Genomic DNA, 21095 nt, shown 5'->3' with positions numbered 1-21095 from the left:
ACCTTGTACTGCATAGATTATGTGAGTACTTTCAGGATAGTAGGACTAACAACATTACAGTAGCCTACAGCAAATCATAGCAAGAGGTTGTGTTTGCTTGTATTGTACTTTTTCCTGTAAGCAGTGAAAACAAGCCAATATTGCAGTAGGTGACAAGCTCTTATTTTATTACTACACATTGTTTATATACATAGCCAAAGATATAAAGCACACTGCATATTTCCATTTGAATAAAAAGTAAAACTTAATATTGATGAAATCTTTTGCTTTCTCTCATGCACCGCACAGGCATTCAAGACAAAGCAAGCAGATAATTCAAGTGAATTATATTAGCTAACTGTTACTGACTGCAATCGCTTTTCATAATGATGCATTTTGCTAGAGATCAGCGTCACGCTGGCAATGCATAGCTAGGAACCGTAGGGAGGTCGTTTACGGATTTAGGAAGCACCTCTTAGACTACAATCGAATCACCAAATTAACGATCTCATTTTTATTTATTTTGGAAGTCACTTGTCTATCTCCTTTAAACAACTGTAGCTAGTAGACCTATTAGCTAGCTCCCATTACACAGAATGGCTGAGAGTGCACACGTCTTGACTGCAGGATTTAAGCCAGTCAAACGTTGTGGCTAGCCTGCTAGCTAGATATAATTACTTAACTGTAGCACTCAATTACTTGTAATATACAGTATGCAGGTCCTGGACCTCTTAATAGGTAAACAGCCACAAACCAATACTTAGAAAGGTAACACAGTTTATTATTGACAAAATTGTTTAGAAGTATTTAAGAGGCAAATTGGATACAAAAAAACAAATGACAATGGTGCCTAGTATCTGAGCAATGTGCTTTGTACTCTTTAAGATAGATTGATACAAGCCTCACATAAATTACAAAGTGGTTTAAATAGGTGATACCGTATCTCAAGGAGAGTAAAAGTGCACCAGTGCTATCTGTTTACAAAATATAAATGAAAGTTTGACCCATCGGCATCGACGCAGGCATAAGACTAAAGCAGCGGCGTACACACACAGTCTGTAGGCACACAAAAGAAACAACATTACCACAATTAACAATTGTTAAAATCACAGGTCTACAATGTGCACTCAGCATAATTATCACCAGTATAAGCATAATTCAAATATTACTAAATACAAAAATACAATACATGTATTGCCAATGTATGTTAACATTTAAGGTTGCCACTCACCCACAATAGAAGGTGACGACAACCCTAACACAGCCATCCAACCCGCGACCAACAGCATTCAGGCACTACAGTTGAACGGTGAGGTATTAGTTACGTTCTAACATCGTATCGCATCATTAGCCTACATGAAACATCGCAAGCCAAAGGAATCAAACATTTGAATTATCACAAAACAAATAAACATTTAAATTAAAATACCTGTGTAGTGTCAGCTTACGCATACCCTGCCCATCCATCAACATAACCAATTAAGGTTTGTCTGCCTATAAACGGAATGCTTGTTCAGTTCATATAACCATCAAATAAATATGAGCAATTGCAATAGTAGTTTAAAAGCATACAATACTCACGCCATACACGAGATTCACCAGCGTGGCAAACAGTGTCTCAGTCAAACAAAAGAGAATACAGCTGCGTCTGAATAGTCTTTTTTTCTTAGGAAGGTTCCTAACTGAGTGAAATGACCCAGAAGTATCTAAGTGGCAGCTATGATAAGAGCTGGTCGAATTCTCTAAATGCTAAGGAAAGGTGCTTCAATGCTTCCTTTCTTATCTCCTTTAGCATAGGGCACACTGGACTGTCCTTTACGAAAGGAAAGGAGATAATGCCGTCCTACATTTCCTTGCCGCAGCAACATTTAAAGTGACGCACCATTCGGCCATTCACGAAAACAAACGATCAAAATGACTGAGTTGTGTGGTGGTTCTCAAGTTATTATAGCCTATGCATAGGTTTATAATCAGATTATAATCAGCATATTAGCCATAACACAGAAGTCTGTCTTTCAAGAAAAAGGGATATGAGAGATTTTTAGCCAGATGATGTTTTTAAATCAACATGTTTGAAACTTAATGATGATATGTAGCCTACAGTAGTAGGTTTGTAGGCCTAACATGTTATGCCTATCTTGCATTAAATTTAACAATTATTTTCATACAGTCATACTAATTGGGATTCATGTCGATAAATATGAGTGGGCTGGAGGGTGAGCGTGAGCAACCATTCTCAACGTGACAACCATTTCTTTTCACTTTTGTGACTGGTGGCCTATATTCCTTTTTTATTTCAATTCCAACCTTGGTAATGAAGTAATATTTTTGACTGGGTTGTCTACGTTTTATATAGCTTTCATGAAACAACAACTGTAAGAACGCACAGGGCGAAGTATCTAAGATGCGGTTTTAGTAGTCCATCTTTAGAACATTGTGATTTCACCACGGCAGATCCACGTCAGTAACACCTGCTGTCGCATAATTACGTAGCCTAGTGTAAGTGCTCTTAGCACAGCGGTTGTCTTTTCCTAAGTCCTTATGAATTCTCCGTTACATCTTTCCTTGACCTCATGACGTTTTCCATCAAGGTCAAGGAAAAGTGGTTAGGAAAAGACATAGGACGTAATTTTTTTGACTATTTGGACGCAGCCTTCGCCTCCATCATGGAAGGCGGATATCATAGGTGCACAGGTATAGCTCACCTTAAGCTGCTTACCTGACACAACAGGATGAATATAGTTCCGCCTTACTACATTATGTTACAGTTGACTGCCACTGAAATTTTGTATTGTTCGGAATATTTTGCCATCTACAACTGTTCTACTGTCTAGCTAACTGGCTGGCTGGGGCTAGTCAGGAAGACAGCTCAATAGCTAGCTTGCGAAACCTAATACTTATTTAGTTAGCAAGGTAACCACAACTTACATTTCAGTCTTGCTAGCTCGCGTAGCTTTACGTAAGTATGTAGCCTATCTACCTAGCAAGCTAATGTAATGTACAGTCTTGCCAAATGATTCTATATAAATATTGTCTGCCTTATTTATTACATTAGCATGCATAAATGTTAGAGACCACATTAGAAATGGTCTTGTCACAATAAGTCACTTGTTTTCTTCCACAAAATCCTGTAGCTAGCCACCAGCAGTCATAGCTCGTCGGCGATTTGCAAGCTTTCTCAGAGCGCACCCCTGTGGGTTAACGTCATTGCTATGCATTTACTGTGATACCTCAAGTTTAGGTACCCAGTGCACACGCTCTGGTGCCAAAAGCCGATAGTAAAATATGGCAGCCTTCATGAATCGGCTTCATGCGCCATTGAGCAGCTCCTGGCCATAGGAATCCATGGAACCAGTAAGTGGAGTCTCCAGTTCATCTCAATTGGTTGAACACGCAGAATTACTGTCCCTTTGTCTCCAAGGAATGAAAGAATTTTTTTTTTGGGTCGGGCTTAGTAAAATACATCTCAGGCCGGAAAGCAGTCTCCTCCGTCTATGCATAACTGTTTGCACAAAGGAAAGGTTAAAACATTATTTTGGAATCAGATAATCATTTAATTTATCTCGACCCTGTAGCAATTAATCACGACCCTGTAGCACCGGGTAAGATTACACGTGTTCCTTCACTACTCAGATACTTAAACTGTTTGGTGAGTCGAGGAAGTGAGGATAATGTGAAATGTGTTTATTTCTAAATCCAGCGTTTTAACTACACTGAACAAAAATATAAATGCAACACATCAATTTTGAAGATTTTATTTAGTTCAAGGGTAATAAACGTAAAGCAGTCAACTGAAATGATAAATCATTACTGATAAAAAAAAAAATAATATCACTTAACAGTTCTGCACAGTGAGTGACTTTGAACCTTATTACAAATGATGATTATCCGCAATTTAAATTGGTGTTCAGTACACTTTAATTGACAAAATGTGTGTCATTTGAGAGAACATTTGTTTGATAATAAGACAATGTTGCGATGACTGTGAAAAGGCATGAGATGGCAGTCAAACTACATTTTAATGTGATTAACTCTGCCAAGGAATCTCATAACCACATTAAGCAATGCAATGCATGCTGGGCCAGCACTTGTTTTTAAGCCAGCACTTTAATTACTTCATTATTGAGGGAGTGTCAGAGGTTCCAAGCAGCCACTAATTAGGGGTCCAAGTAGCGAAGCTGGTGGAACCCTATTGTATCTGTTAGGATTATTAGGGGTCCAAGCAGCGAAGCTGGTGGAACCCTATTGTATTTGTTAGGATTATTAGGGGTCCAAGCAGCGAAGCTGGTGGAACCCTATTGTATCTGTTCCGATTATTATTATTATTCTTATTTTTCTCCGCTAAAAGTGTCTGAGGCTCAGCAACCATAAGTCCTAGAGCAACCAAATTTGGCAGGTGGGTTTCTATGGCCCCCCACTACTCAGGCACTAAAAATCACCTATGTCGGCCAGATGGTGGTGCTATAACAAAGGGTAATGCGTAAAAGGCCATAACTCCCTCACCATAAATTAGATCAACACACAACTTCATGGACCTATGCATCTGAGCATGCTGTACAACTTTGTCATTGAGACCACCTATGTCCGCCATATTGTTTGCCCGCCATTTTGACTTGTTCGTTGGGGCGTCGCAGCTTTCTCCGCTAAAATGTCTGAGGCTCAGCAACCATAAGTTGTACACAAACCAAATTTGGTGGGTGGGTTCCTATGGGCCCCCACAACTGAGGCACTAAAAATCACGTATGTTGGCCAGATGGTGGTGCTATAACAAAAGGGTCATGTTCAAAAGGTCATAACTCCCACACCGTAAGTCAGATCAACACATCTGAATGTGCTCTACAACTTTGCTTTTGGGACCACCTATGTCCGCCGCCATATGGTTTGCCCGCCATTTGGACTTCTTTATTAGTTGGGGTGCGGAAAAGCTGGAGCTCCAAATCTAAGCGTTACGACATCTAGTAAACTTCTTTACGGCAAGCGACATCCATGGCGACGCAAGTAATCCGACACCGTAGGGTCTAGTTTTTATCAGTGAGGGGAGGGTCTGAACGTCGGGGAAGCAATGACAGACAGTGCCAGCCAGAGTGCATGCTAGGCTATTAAAGGCTTGTTAGTAAAAGCTTTTTGAGAGGATGAATAATTACTTTTCTTTGGCATGGATCCATTTGAAGACAGTATCGGGTGAGTTTGTTTAGTCTTTAAATCTGTCATTATGCTGAGAAATAGCTAAACCATTTTATTGGTAGGTTTTCAGTTTCTGTGCACACGCGCGAAAACACGCTGGTATAATAAAACAATGATGGCAGTACATGTGTAGTCCGCTTCGTTCCGTTGCTAACATAACATAACAAACTATCTTGTGTCTACAGCGGCAGTTTCTCGCTGCAATTTCTAATATTGGGATGGCAGGTATGCCATCCCGCCAAGTTACGCCTTGGCGGGGGCATGCCCCCATACCTATACAGCACCGAGAGTTTGGCACTTTTCAGGGTTCCCCACAGAAATAACCACAACAGCCACAGACACTCAGCCCTTAAAAACATTAAATTCTGTACATTCTGACCCCATTTCAACAGACAGAATTCATAAACAACTTCACATGTCCACACAATAAAGCCCCAAACTAAGGGGATTTTGCGTTTTCTCCTTCTTCTTCTTCTTCTTCTCTTTCTTCTTCTTCTTCTCATTCTTATTTTTCCTGCCGCCTATCCCACTAACAACATGTCTCCCCATTGGACATTTCACTAACACCAGCCAAATCTGCCCTACACGACCCAATCAAAAACGCGCATAGACACGCAAAATACCCATACATTTTTATTCTGAAACATTTCCCGTTCAAACAGCTAGTCCACCTGTGGCCTAGTGGGTAAGGTTACAGTCTTGGGAACATGGGGTCGGAGGTTCAAGCCCAGCTTAGAACACGTTTCTTTAACCTGCTTCAACCCTCACTAATAATTGTCTACTAGCCTACTTATCAATTATTGCTTTTGCACCATATTTACCCGCCGTTCACCGTTCAGTTATTAACCGGCTACAATATTGCTAAGCCACATGGATTCAACGGGAGCTCTTCTGTGCTTACTGGCCTGTGTTCTTTAAAACCACCGGCAGGTTTGCTAATGATATTTCACGCATTGCATAGCTATGGCATTAGCTAACGAAGTCACGGCAAATGTATTCCTTTCATTAAAAAGTTACACCAGTTCACCACTGTGCCATTTCTATTAACTATATTTCTTCACTTGGCTACCATACAAAACTTTCATATAAGCAAACGCCACGTTTCTATTTCTACATTCATGTTACCTCGCTCTGTTCTCTATCTAGCCACATACGCTACAAACAATTACTACTTATGTACATTCTGCAACTCCACAGTTTGAACAACTAATCCGTCCGTGGCCTAGTGGGTAAGGTTACAGGCTTGGGAACACGGGGTCGTATGTTCAAGCCCAGCTTGAAACACGTTTCTTTAACCTGCTTTGATCCTCACTAATAATTGTCTACTACTTCTTAATTATTGCTTTTGCACCATTTCTACCCGCCGTTGACCGTTCAGTTATTAACCGGCTACAATATTGCTAAGATATATGCATTATGACTTACCGTCTGTACGTTGGGTTATTGACCGGCTACAATATTGCTAAGCCATATGGATTCAACAGAAGCTCTTCTGTGCTTACTGGCTTGTGTTCTTCTTTAAAACCACCGGCAGGTTCGCTAATGATATTTCACGCATTGCATAGCTATGGCATTAGCTAACGAAGTCACACACTGGTAAACCTCACTCACTCACGGCCACCCATATGCATTTCATGACGCAAATGTATTCCTTTTATTTAAAAGTTACACCAGTTCACCACTGTGCCATTTCTACTAACTATATTTCTTCACTTGGCTACCGTACAAAACCTTAATATCAGCAAACGCCACGTTTCTACATTCCTGTTACCTCGCCCTGTTCTCTATCTACCCACATACGCTACAAAAAATTAGTACTTATGTACATTCCGCAACTCCGCAGGTTGAACAGCTAATCCGTCTGTGGCCTAGTGGGTAAGGTTACAGGCTTGGGAACACTGGGTCGCATGTTCAAGCCCAGCTTGGAACCCGTTTCTTTAACTTGCTTCGACCCTCACTAATAATTGTCTACTATTTCTTAATTATTGCTTTTGCACCATATCTACCCGCCGTTCACCGTTCAGTTATTAACCGGCTACAATATTGCTAAGATATATGCATTATGACTTACCGTCTGTACGTTCAGTTATTGACCGGCTACAATATTGCTAAGCCATATGGATTCAACGGAAGCTCTTCTGTGCTTACTGGCTTGTGTTCTTCTTTAAAACTACCGGCAGGTTCGCTAATGATATTTCACGCATTGCATAGCTATGGCATTAGCTAACGAAGTCACAGACTGGTAAACCTCACTCACTCACGGCCACCCATATGCATTTCATGACGCAAATGTATTCCTTTTATTTAAAAGTTACACCGGTTCACCACTGTGCCATTTCTACTAACTATATTTCTTCACTTGGCTACCGTACAAAACCTTAATATCAGCAAACGCCACGTTTCTACATTCATGTTACCTCGCCCTGTTCTCTATCGAACCACATAGGCTACACACAATTACTACGTATGTACGTTCTGCAACTCCGCATTAAAACATTACATTTAAAATCATGATTCACTCATAAGTATAACTACTAGCACTGAACATGAGAAAAACACATTCGTGCAATAGATTACATTACAGGTAAATAATGTGTGCAATGTTATTTGACCCTCCACTTCAACAACCAATGTTCAATATCGACTGTTATATATACCATTTGATAAGGAATATAAGCTCACTCATGGTCACTCCATTTACTTCGCACTATACTCCGTGATCATGTCAACCTTCACCTACATGCCCATTCTGCTAAAAACATATTGTTTCAACTACGGAATTTCGTAATTTCATTTTAATTTCTCTCACACTGTTGTTATTCTCTCATATGCAAAGCCTGCTGGGACATATGCGTCTGCTCCTATTCTCCACTATCATGTTTTCCGGTTCTAGTTTAGCAAAACGGCGAAGAGGATTCCTACCTGCAGATTATCCTATCAAAATGCCTTATAAACCTTACAAACACTAAAAGTGCATCTCCACGAAATAACAGACAATGGAGCAGGACAGAAGGATAAACCTTACAAACACTAATAGTGCATCTCCACGAAATAACAGACAACGGAGCAGGACAGAAGGCTACACAAGTTGCGGCCTAGGGAGTTATAATTCTACGGGCGTGTTGATTATTTTGTCAGTCAAGGCTCGTTGGATGGACGTCAAATCCGTGAGTACATACCATATTCCATCTGCGTTTCTGATGCGTTTACGCTTACGCCATTGCATCCTTTCTCACAGCCACTGTTTTACATATATAGCAAACCGAAACTGCTGAACGGTACACGCTCATCAGACTGTACACATTCACACAACGATAGCCATAATCCACAACCGTTTCTTGCAGGGTCGCATTTCTCACTCTCATAATAAAACGCTTTGCAAAAAGAACTGATATCTCATAAAAAACACGTTTTCAACGTACAAAAATGCCAAGTTACTAAAAAGTATTGATATCAAAATGACGCCAAGTTACGATACTACAAACAATATAGGCTATCTTGCCTCACCGAAATGACATAAGATGTATCTCAAAGCAATGCTACCCAATATTTCCTCAGTTCTTTCAAGTCACTTGGCCCTGTGTATAAGCATGCACTACATGAACAGGCCAAATATATGTGTGGATGGCTCTCTCACAGTCAAGATTGATTGAATAGGTGTGTGTATGTCCAATTTGTATTGGTATGTAGGCCTATGTATTTCGCTGCCCAGGCTTTCTGTTGCGTGAATGATAGTATGTTTCTTGGTACAAGTGTGTTCGTGAATGTGAATGTAAGATGCTGCCAGGGAAATGTCCCCATGCGGATAAAGAAGTTCTCTATGTATGTATGTACAATATGTGTTTTACATGCAGTATTTATTGTACGTAGCAAATATACAATAACTTGCACATGTACTCAAATTCAGTTCAGAAGCAAGTATAAACATGTTTTCTGGAGAAATGTGCTTCCTGTCGTTGCTCAGCAGCAGTTCTGTACATTAATGAATTTATACATTAATTTCAATGTACAATGTTCAATGTGTTCCATGAGGCAATTTCGAAATATTTGTCTCTTTGATCTGACAGAAAGTTTGCATGACATTGTGAAATGGTAAGATTAGAAAACACAGGGCCAAGTGACTTGAAAGAACTGAGGAAATATTGGGTAGCATTGCTTTGAGATACATCTTATGTCATTTCGGTGAGGCAAGATAGCCTATATTGTTTGTAGTATCGTAACTTGGCGTCATTTTGATATCAATACTTTTTAGTAACTTGGCATTTTTGTACGTTGAAAACGTGTTTTTTATGAGATTGAATATAAACAAAAGACGCAATTTATGCTGTAGTCTGCCAATGTCTAAATAAATAATACGGTCCATTTGAAGACAATATCGGGTGAGTTCGTTTAGTCTTTAAATCCGTCATTATGCTGAGAGAAATCGTATTCTCAATTTAATCTCTGAATTGACTGTAAGCTTAGGGTTGTAACTAGTTAGCTGTTTCGTAGGTGACTTAGTTAATGCACTCGTCTTAACTATTGCTTGTATTTTTGCATAGACTGCGTTGTTGCTGTTCTTGTTTGTGTTAGTGTTAATCAGTTTAACCTACAGGGTCCAAGTTGAACTATGCGGTTGTTCCCTGCACTTGGAACGGTACTTCTCTCTAGGGTTTTCGACACACTTGTTCCTGATTATGATTATACACTTTGTTGTACGTCGCTCTGGATAAGAGCGTCTGCCAAATGCCTGCAATGTAATGTAATATTCCGTAGCAACAAGATAAACCCGACATTAGCCCTAAAATATGCCAATAGCAGTGAAAACGCTGCTCACTGAATAACGAAATAAATGAGACAAATTTTCTTGTTAAATTATACCATGTCATTCTACAGTCAATATCTGGGACTAAACATTGAATAAATATACAATCTTACCATTGGTTTTACACGTAGAGATGTCCCTTTTGCGACTGAGTGGTCATATATTGTCTTGGATAATCCGTTTGTGAAATGTCGGTTACCTTCAAAAATAGCTGTGCATACCACACCTGTTGCTTACAGCGTTGTCGCCCTTTTTAGTACAATTTGGCTTGATTGACTATTGATTTATTCAGTAGGTGAGAGTATAAGCTTTCTAACGATGTATAACTGTTACGGCTGGCCCGCCTGGCCAGATTTCTCTGGACAATTTGTGGACATTTGGTATTTATTTTTTTTAATTTTTTTAAAAAAAACAAACCCCTCTGCGCGCGTCGTCCTCGACGCCGCAGGGAAGTGTGTGTCTGCGCGCGTCGTCCTCGACGCCGCAGGGACCTGTGTGTCTGCGCGCTCGTCCCGCCCGCAGGTACTGTGTCTGCGCGTTCGTCTCGACGCCGCAGGAAGTGTTTGCGCGCGTGTCCTCGACCCGCAGGGACCTGTGTGTCTGCGCGCGTCGTCCTCGACGCCGCAGGGTACTGTGTGTCTGCGCGCGTCGTCCTCGACGCCGCAGGGACCTGTGTGTCTGCGCCGTCGTCCTCGACGCCGCGGACTGTGTGTCTGCGCGCGTCGCCCTCGACGCCGCAGGGTACTGTGTGTCTGCGCGCGTCGTCCTCGACGCCGCAGGGAAGTGTGTGTCTGCGCGCGTCGTCCTCGACGCCGCAGGGAAGTGTGGCTGCGGCGTCGTCCTCACGCGCGGAGTGTGTCTACGCGCGTCGTCCTCGACGCCGCAGGGAACTGTGTGTCTGCGCGCAGCCTCCTCGCCGCCGCAGGGAACTGTGATGGCAGATCCCGGACGAGCCCCCATTTTGTTACGGCTGGCTCGCCTGGCCGCAACAAACAAAGTCCGGATGGATCAAAAACACGACAGAAACTGATCTAAAAACAAACCCAGACATTTATTAATCTAAATAACAAACAAAAACACACAAAGTTCACAAACCCCAAAATAAAACTCTCCCCTGCCTCATACTACTGGGCTTATATTGGGCCACAGGCAGGTGGAAGCAATCAGGCAATTAAGTAATTAAGCAACTACCTCCACCTGCACTACCCAGGCAAGCAGAGGCAGGGGACGTAACAATAACATGTCTGATTTTGCTTTTGGAATAGCGTTTTATAGGTCAGCTTAACCAAAATTTTTCTCATCTGCCAAAGTCTAAATAAATAAAACGGTAGGCTACTTTTCGCACAGCACGCAGATCGCGAGTTGATATTACGTCTTTTTTTTCGTTTTTTCTCAATGTCGTATTTATTATTTGAAATGTGTATTTATGTGTTATTATTCTATCTGTCTCTGTGGCGCTCTGAAATGTGCATTCTCTGCTAAGCTGAGCAATGGATTGGAATATGTGTCTGACGTAGTGTTGCACGGTATACCAAAACTTCAGCACTTTCTCGGTACTTAAAAAAAAAAAAAAAAAAAAAAAAAAAAAGAAACGGTTCGGTATTAGAATATTCCGACGTTCGGTAGTTTTGAGTCAAATGTAAAAGCCAGGGAAAATTGTCTCCCGCATTACTGATTGAGAGGATGAAAAGTGTAATTTGTCAGAATCTTCGCTAGAAGGCAGTAGCAACTAAGGTTGCCAAGTGAGGTGACTTGCGCTTGTGCACTCAGCTCCTTGATACAGCGCAAGCTTTGACTCCGTTCACTTCAGTAGCAATAGGTGTTCCAATTTGGAAATATTTTATTATAGATAGATGCTGTATTGTTATTAAAATATGCTGTTTTTAAATCTATTTAAAGGTGAAAGACCTGTTTTAAAGATTATTTAGTTTACAACTGTTTAATTTTTGAAATATATTTAATATATGTTTCTATTGTTTAGTGTTGTAACACTATAGGCCTATGCTTATTAATATGTTGAACAGGCTTCAACTTAAAGGTTGTTAATAAACCATGAATTCGAAAATGAGGTCAACCCTTGTGGACATTACGTTTCTGATCTATTAAGGTAATTTCAGTATCGTTAGGTACCGAGTGTCGAATCAGCATCGTTTAAGTTTCAAGTATCATTTCAGTATTGAGTATCGTGATACTAAACCTGGTATCAGTATCAAAGTCGAAATTTTGGTATCGTGACAACACTAGTGTGACGCCTTTTTTAGTTGCGGCGCAGAAACACTGCAGCTGTGCATACACACCGGGCCATCTAAGTGTTACAACATGCCATCTAAGTGTTACGACATAGTAAAGGCCTTTACGGGAAGCGGCCAGGACACATCCATGGTGACGCAACTAAGTCATCAGACATCATGTTTTAGCACAAATTTGGCCGTAAGTCATCAATATTTTACTACGTCAGACACACATTCCAATCCATTGCTCATGATGATATGTGACGGGTGCTGGAGAAAAGGTCCGCAAGTCGCAAATCTTGAAATTGCGCTAGGAGGCAAAAAAGGTTTTTTAAATTTTTTTTACTGTTTTCCTTTTTTTTCATATTACGAAAGTTAAAGTGTTGAAGAAGTCACTCAATAGAATAAACAACATTTTTTGTGTCACTAAATACTTATAATTTGTCAGCAAAGTCGGCTTGTTTTAGTGATTCTTACAGCCGGGTTTTGGAGGCGTGATGGGGGTGCAGTTTAATTAGCATGTTTGATTTCGTTGGCTATTGTCATTTTGTTTCGGTCAAGCCACCGCCCATAAATAAAGCCGTGTGGTAGTAGCCTATGTTTGTTTACTGTGTGAGGTTGCTAAAATGGCGGACACTCAATCAGTAGGTGAGAATATAAGCTTTCTAACGATGTATAACATGTCTAATTTTGCTTTTGGAATAGCGTTTTATAGGTTAGCGTAACCGAACATTTTCTTACCATGGCATTCGCTCTATATGGTAGCATTAAAAGACGTTGCACCTAACGAAACGTTGTCAACGATTTTTCGTAATTCCTTGGAAAATACCATTATTATTGAGGACTTCTGGGCATAGCTAAGCCATATGTTTGCTGATAGACCTATCTGACATTGTTTTCTGGAGCAAAACAGAAGCGGATATAACTTTCATTGATTTACTGTCTCTGTCTCCATCTACTGAACATAGAGGAGATTTCATCATTGCTATGTAAGTATTACTGCTCAAAATATTTCGGTTATTACGTTATTTTAGAAATTGAGTGTCTTTAAATAGGTTAGTGGTATTATGTAATGTGGATATTTCACACTGTAATGTAAGCATTAGTTAGTAGTGTAATGGTTTTTGTGATGCATACAACAGTGATGAGGAGAGTGTTGAAACATTGCCAAAACGTGGTGGACGGCTGAAAAATGTTTTTATATCGTCCCATTCCCATACAAGAAAACATAGGAGTGTACAGAGTATAGAAATACATACAAGAGTTAATTTATTACACATTTAGGTACTGTGCAGCATTGTGTGACTATATGTTTGCATTATGTTTAAATTATATCTATATTTCATCTTAAACCTTCATAAGGGGCTCATATGCTTTACAATGGACAAAAATCATTGTATTCCTTTTTGGAGAGATTTTGGATTTGTTTCTGGACCCTTAGCTATTTTAGACCAGTGTTAATAATTTAGACATTTTGGGTAGATTTGGAGATGCTGGGTACACTGCTTAGTTTTTGCTTCATAGATCTTTAGTAGTTCTACATATCCACCCTTAGATTTTATGAACTTGTGGTCAAGAAGTTTTTGATCCAGGACATGTCTACTTTAACCCGCAATCTCCCAGTGTTTCACTGCGAACTAAAAAAGAAGCAAATTCATTTTAGATTTTTTGCCTTGACCATTGCATTTGTGGCACTTTATTTCTTACAAAATTATGAATGTAAAGTAATCTAAGCTAGTATTATAAATGGTACAAATATATTGCTTCATTTAAGACATTTTTCTAGTCTCTGTGGTGTTCACATCTGGAGTTATAAAGCTTTAAATAGGGTAACCCCTAAATGGGCAAGTATTTACAGGTACTCTAGTGGGGGAGTGGTTGGGGTGGAGTTAACTAGCTATTGTTCCCACCCATTATCTCCCTGTGAGAAGTGTGAAAAGTTCAAGATCTTTCAAGGGGATTTTCTCTGCTACTTGATTTTAGGAGTACCAGCATTCAAATAAGCATATCTTCTTCAACTATTTTCAGATTTCAATGTATGACACATCATTTGAAAGCTTATAATCTGCACTTTCGTAATCTGTAAAAAACGGAAAAATGACCTTGCCCTACTTGCGGACCAAAACACCAGCACCTGTCACATATTCAGTAGATATGTTTGGTGAAGGTATATGATCATGAGGACAAAGCCATTTTAAAATTGCTCCATGGGGGGCGCGATAGTGCCAATGCTTGGACCCCTCCCAACACCCCTTGCGGCTTTAATTATTATTATTCTTATTTTTCTCCGCTAAAAGTGTCTGAGGCTCAGCAACCAGATGTCCTAGAGCAACCAAATTTGGCAGGTGGGTTCCTATGGCCCCCCACTACTCAGGCACAAAAGATTACCTATGTCGGCCAGATGGTGGCGCTATAACAAAGGGCCATGCGTAAAAGGCCATAACGCCCACACCATAAGTCAGATCAACACAAAACTTAATCGACCGATGCACCTGAATGTGCTCTACATCTTTGCTAATGGGACCACCTATGTCTGCCATATTGTTTGCCCGCCATTTGGACTTTTTTATTAGTTGGGGTGCGGAAGAGCTTTAGCTCCAAATCTAAAGTGTTACGACATCTAGTAAACTTCTTTTTCGGCAAGCGGCTAGAAGACGTCCATGGCAACGCAACTAAGTAATCCTAAGTAATCTCGTTTTTATCAGTGAGGGGAGGGTCTGAATGTCGGGGAAGCAATGGACGACCATCCAGAGTTACTAAAAGTGTGTTAGTAAAAGCTTTTTGACAGGATGAATAATTACTTTTCTTTGGCATGGATCCTTTTGGAGACAATATCTGGTGAGTTCGTTATGCTTCGAATCTGTCCTTATGCTGAGAAACAGCTAAACCATTTTATTGATAGGTTTTGAGTTTCTGTGCAAACGCGCGAATACACGCTGGTATAAATAAACAATGACGGTAATACATATATAGTCCGCTTCGTTCCGTTGCTACCATAACATAAACTATCTTGTATCTACAGCTGCAGTTTCTCGCTGCAATTACTAATATTGAATATAAACAAAAGACACAATTTATGCTGTAGTCTGCCAGTGTCTGAATAAATAATACGGCACTCGTAACGCAGTACGCAGGTAGCAGGGGTGGCGAGTTGATATTTCGTTTTTTGCTACTAAAAGTTTGTTAGTAAAAGCTTTTTGAGAGGATGAATCATTACTTTTCTTTGGCATGGATCCATTTGAAGACTATATCGGGTGAGTTCGTTTAGTCTTTGAATCCGTCATTATGCTGAGAGAAATCGTATTCTCAATTTAATCTCTAAATTGACTGTAAGCTTAGGGTTGTAACTAGGTAGTTGTTTCGTAGGTGACTTAACTCGTCTTAACTATTGCTTGTATTTTTGCATAGACTGCGTTGTTGCTGTTCTTGTTTGTGTTAGTGTTAATCAGTTTAACCTACAGGGTCCAAGTTGAACTATGCGGTTGTTCCCTGAACTTGGAACGGTACTTCTCTCTAGGGTTTTCGACACATTTGTTCCTGGTTATGGTTATACACTTTGTTGTACGTCTCTCTGGATAAGAGCGTCTGCCGAATGCCTGTAATGTAATGTAATGTAATATTCCGTAGCAACAAGATAAACCTGACATTAGCCCTGAAATATGCCAATACAGTAGTGAAAATGCTGCTCACTGAATAACGAAATAAGCGTGACTAAGTTTTTAAATATTATACCATGTCATTCTACAGTCAATATCTGGGACTAAACATTGAATAAATATAAAATCTTACCACTGGTTTTACGCGTAGAGATGTCCCTTTTGCGACTGAGTGTTCATATATTGTCTTGGACAATCCGTTTGTGGAATATACGCGCATTTGTGATCCCTGGGTAGGCTACCTTCAAAATAGCTGTGCTTAATACCACACTTGTTACTTACGGCGTTGTCGGCCTTTTTAGTACAATTTGGCTTGATTGACAATTCATTTATTCAGTAGGTGAGAGTACAAACTTTCTAACGATGTATAACATGTCTGATTTTGCTTTTGGAATAGCGTTTTATCGGTCAGCGTAACCGAAAATGTTCTCATCTGCCAATGTCTAAATAAATAATACGGTAGGCTACTCTGCACGCAGGTCGCGAGTTGATATTTCGTCTTTTTTTATTCGTTTTTTCTCAATGTCGTATTTATTATTTGAAATGTGTATTTATGTGTTATTATTCTATCTGTCTCTAAGGCGCTCTGAAATGTGCATTCTCTGCTAAGCTGAGCAATGGATTGGAATTTGTGTCTGACACCTATTTTATTTGCGGCGTGGAAGCGCTGCAGCTCTACATACACGCCGGACCATCTAAATGCTGTTTTATAATTTTGTGTAGTCTGCATAGTTTCCGTTGTGTGCGGCACTCGCGAAGGGCCAAATCATTTGTGCGGCATATTGCACAGGTTGCGCAGCACGGCCGGCGGTAGCTATGGGCAGGGGTGGGCTCAGAGTTACAAGGAATAACGGTGAGAGGAGAGAAATTGAGTTGTGGTGTGAGGAGAACCAGTGGAGAACTGGGCAGGTGTCTTGGTGAGTGACCAGCGTTAGCTTAGATATATCCACATTATATAATACCACTAACCTATTTAAAGACACTCAATTTCAAAAATAACATATATAACCAAAATATTTTGAGCAGTAATACTTACATAGCAATATAACATTTTATCTGTGTTCAGTAGATAGAGACAGAGATCAATGACACAGTCCTATCCACTTCTGTTTCGCTCCAGAAAACGATGTCAGCTAGGCTATCAGCAAACAAATGGCTTAGCTATGCCCAGACGTCCTCAATAATAATAGTACTTTCCAAGAAATTCCGAAAAATCGTTGACAACGTTTCGTTAGGTGCAGCGTCTTTTAATCCTACCACAGAGTGTGAGTAAGTGAATGCGATGATGAGAAAAAATTTGTTTACGCTGACTTATAAAACGCTATTCCAAAAGCAAAAATAGACATGTTATACATCGTTAGAAAGCTTATACTCTCACCTACTGATTAAATGAATTGCCAATCAAGCCATACCGTACTAAAAAGGGCGACAATGCCGTAATCAACACGTGTGGTATTACGCACAGCTATTTTGGAAGACACCCTGGTGTCACAAATGCGCGTATATTTCACAAACGGATTGTCCAAGACAATATTTGACCACGCAGTCTAAAAAGCGACATCTCTACGCGTAAAACCAATGGTAAGGTTGTATGTTTATTTAATATTTAGTCACAGATATTGACTGTAGAATGAACACGTATCTATGGGCGTTAGCTAACAATATTAATGATGTGTTCACATCACAACATTGTAAAGTTTGCTATCATGCTATAACAAAACTAGTATTGGTTGTCTAATACCGGCAGGAGTATTTTGTAACAAATGCAGCAGTGAAGTCCCGTCTCTTCACCTGCACAAAACGCACTCAGGCACGAAAGCTAGCACCGTTCCTTTTCCTGTTAGGAAAATTGTGTGCTCGATGTCCTGACAGGCTGGAGTTTGTGCAAACTGCACAAACACAATAATTTACCATGATGATACATGGTGAAATGCAATATAAAACTACTGAAACAAAACCAACTCACTATATCACAACCACTAAGACTCACTACTACTGCACATTGGGCTAATATGACGCAATGTTGAGAAAAAAAGGCGTGTTTAGGAGCCTTGCTCAAAGCGGCCACTAGCTCCTCTGAATTTGTGCCCTTATGTCTTGTAAAAATTATTCAAGCCTGCAATAACTTTTCAAATGGTCATTTACAGACAAGGTTAAGTATACATTTCGTAAAAAATTTAACTTGCAAGATGGTCTTTAATGTGACGAGAAGTGTTATATCAATTTAATGCATAACAACTCAGGCTAGGGTGAAGGTTCACCTTCCAACAGCACAATGACCCTAAGCACACAGCCAAGACAACGTAGGAGTGGCTTCGGGACAAGTCTGTGAATGTCCTGGAATGGCCCAGCCAGAGCTGGGATTTGAACCCGATCAAACATCTCTGGAGAGACCTGAAAATGCCTGTGCAGCAACGCTCCCCATCCAATCTGACAGGATCTGCAGAGAATAATGGGAGAAATACCCCAAATACAGGTGTGCCAAGTTGTTGTGTCATACCTAAGAAGACTCGAGGCTGTAATTCCTGCCAAAGGTGCCACAACAGAGCACTGAGTAAAGGGTCTGAATACTTATGTAAATGTGATATTTCAGTTTTTTATTTTTAGTAAATTTGCTGAAACATTTTCAAAAAAACCTGCTTTCGCTGATGAGGATAAAAATTAATGTGAATTTAATTCATTTTAACAATAAGGCTGTAATGTAACAAAATGTGAAAAAAGTGAAGGGGTCTGAATACTTTCCAAAGGCACTGTATAGTATAAAGTAAGCCTGCACCTATTCCTCACACCTTAATATATGTAATATATTGGTTGCATGAGTTAAAAAAGTAATGTAATAGTGGGTGGTTAACTAGCTAGTCGCTGCAACTTGTAGTTATAATTAATGTACATGTGTATTCACTTTTTTATTTTGATGTAGCTAGTCCAGGTTTGGACTGAGAAATAGCCAGTTAGATGCTGTGCTTTTTTGTATATCAGATTTGCATTATGGGAGCAATCTTGCAAGATAATACTGTTTATCGTAGGAACAGCATCTACACTGAATAATGTGAGTTTGTTCAATGGCCCGCCTGCATCGGAGGTATCTCCAAAATCAAATTAGCCACCCATTATACTTCATCAAAAATGAGGAAGGGTAGAGGTGTACATCATTATGCTGTATACCTTTACCACATGTTGGACCTTTTGCTGCTGATATGTCTGTACAGCGATTGCTCTGACCAGCCAGACAGAGAATGAATCAGTAATGCCTTGATCTGTTAAATGAGCTAAATAGTATTTTGTAGTGGAATAGTAGTGAACCTAACATAATGCTGATTTGCTATTTGATGAGAAGGAGAGGGACTAGAATTAGTGCCTGGTTGCTAGGTCATATCTAAAGCGTTTCCACCAAAAGTACTACTCCCGGAACTACTTTTCCAGGAACTAAAAGGTTCCTTCAGCCCATTGGTGTCTGCGTTTCCACCGCGGTCTAAAGTCCCGCGAAGATTAGGCAAATTAGCCCACTGACGTATGAAAAAGCAACGTTGTCATCAGTCCATCTGTCCTATGATTTCTTCTGTAACCCCATACTACCACCGAAGTAGCCTACATTATTTTCTCATAACCGGGACAGCCCGGAGGGGTTTATTCCACTTATATACAACGGGTTACCAACAATGACTATATATGGTTACTTTTGTATTTATTGATTTTTATCGATTTAATCACCTGGAATTGAAATATTCTTCTGTAGCCGTTTGGGCATATTTTACCGTTGCCAAGCAAAACTGTCGTTGGTAGTTGAACTTGGACTGTTGTTATGCAACAAATAGGATATAACAGGCCAATAGTCAGATTGTAACTGTTTTATATATCCTCTCAAACACATTCATTATGTTTTTATGTGAACATTCACTTTCACACCAACACACACACACACACACACCAACATAGGCCAGGCTATGGCCCAGAGGCCATCACACCCCCCCCCCCCATAAAAAAACGGAGACCCACTGTGGTCTTCGTTGGCATTAGGCAAGGGCGCGAGACAGGGCGTCTGCCATTACATTGTCCCGGGCCTTGATATGACAAACGTCAAAGTGATAAGGCTGCAAAAACAACAGCCAGCGCATCAGCCGCTGGTTGCTGTTCTGCATACTGGAAAGGAAAGTGAGTGGGTTATGATCTGTATATATTGTGACTGGCACAGATCCAGCCCCAACATACACGTCAAAATACTGTAGGGACCAAATTAATGCAAGTGTCTCCTTCTCCACTACTGAATAGTTCAACTGATGTCTACCAAATTTTCGGGAGAAGAAGCATACAGGATGTTCAACCCCCTGTTCCCCCTCCTGCAGCAGAACCGCTCCTGCACCAATCCCACTAGCATCTACTTGGATTTTAAAGGGCTTGTCAAAGTTCGGAGCTGCAAGCACAGGAGTGTTACAAAGCAAGTCTTTCACAGCTACAAAAACTCAGATAATAGCCCACTAATCCCAAAAACCGCATCAGCTCTTTCTTACTGGTCGGTGCTGGGTACTTATCAATAGCATCTACTTTGGCCTGTACAGGATGCACGACCCCCTGGCCCACCACTCTGCCAAGGTAAGTGACTGTCGCCTTGGCAAACTCACACTTTGTCAAGTTGACAGTCAGATTGGCATGTACTAACTGGTCAAGCAGAGCTTCCAGACGGTGGACATGATCTACCCAGGTGTCACTGTACAGGACTACATCGTCCAAGTACGCCGCACAACCTGTTAAACCAGACAAAACTTTGTTCATTAGTCGCTGAAATGTGGCCGGAGCATTCCGCAAACCGAAAGGCATAACAGAATATGAGAACAGCCCACTGGAGGTAATAAATGCAGATATCTCCCTTGCTCTTGCCGTTAGAGGCACTTGCCAGTAACCCTTGAGAAGATCCAACTTTGTCACAAATTTGGCACCCCCTACCTCTATTACCTTAGCCTTAATAGAGCGCAGTGGAAATGCAGCTGGGTACCGCGTACTTTTACACATTATGGGTCAACAAGTAACTACTCCCAGCCTTACTTTTAGGCAGCGGGCCTACACAGTCAACAAGGAAGTACTCATAAGGCTTTTCCACCACTGGAATAGGATACAAGGGCGCTGGCTCCATTTTCTGATTAGGTTTCCCAGTAAGCTGACAGGTGTGACACACCTTACAATAAGCTGACACATCCCGCTTCAAACGAGGCCAAAAGAAATGACGCAGCACACGGTCATATGTTT

At 40.5% G+C, this 21095-nt stretch overlaps 1 protein-coding gene and 1 long non-coding RNA gene across 8 annotated transcripts in view; one reads left to right on the top strand and one right to left on the bottom strand.

The window, feature by feature from the left end:
* Positions 1–21095, top strand: part of eea1 (early endosome antigen 1) — a 278859-nt gene that overhangs the window by 62737 nt on the left and 195027 nt on the right. The window lies entirely within an intron of this gene.
* On the bottom strand, positions 1201–1592 carry LOC135258499 (uncharacterized). The gene is made up of 3 exons (XR_010331007.1): positions 1561–1592; positions 1409–1473; positions 1201–1275 (listed from the first exon to the last, which is right to left on the bottom strand). It is a non-coding gene; the product is annotated as an uncharacterized LOC135258499 (long non-coding RNA).

This window comes from Anguilla rostrata, chromosome 7 (assembly GCF_018555375.3).
Source record: "Anguilla rostrata isolate EN2019 chromosome 7, ASM1855537v3, whole genome shotgun sequence".
NCBI classification, from domain to species: Eukaryota; Metazoa; Chordata; class Actinopteri; order Anguilliformes; family Anguillidae; genus Anguilla; species Anguilla rostrata.
Note: the sequence above shows the minus strand (reverse complement) of the source record. Positions and strands in the feature narration are given on the sequence as shown.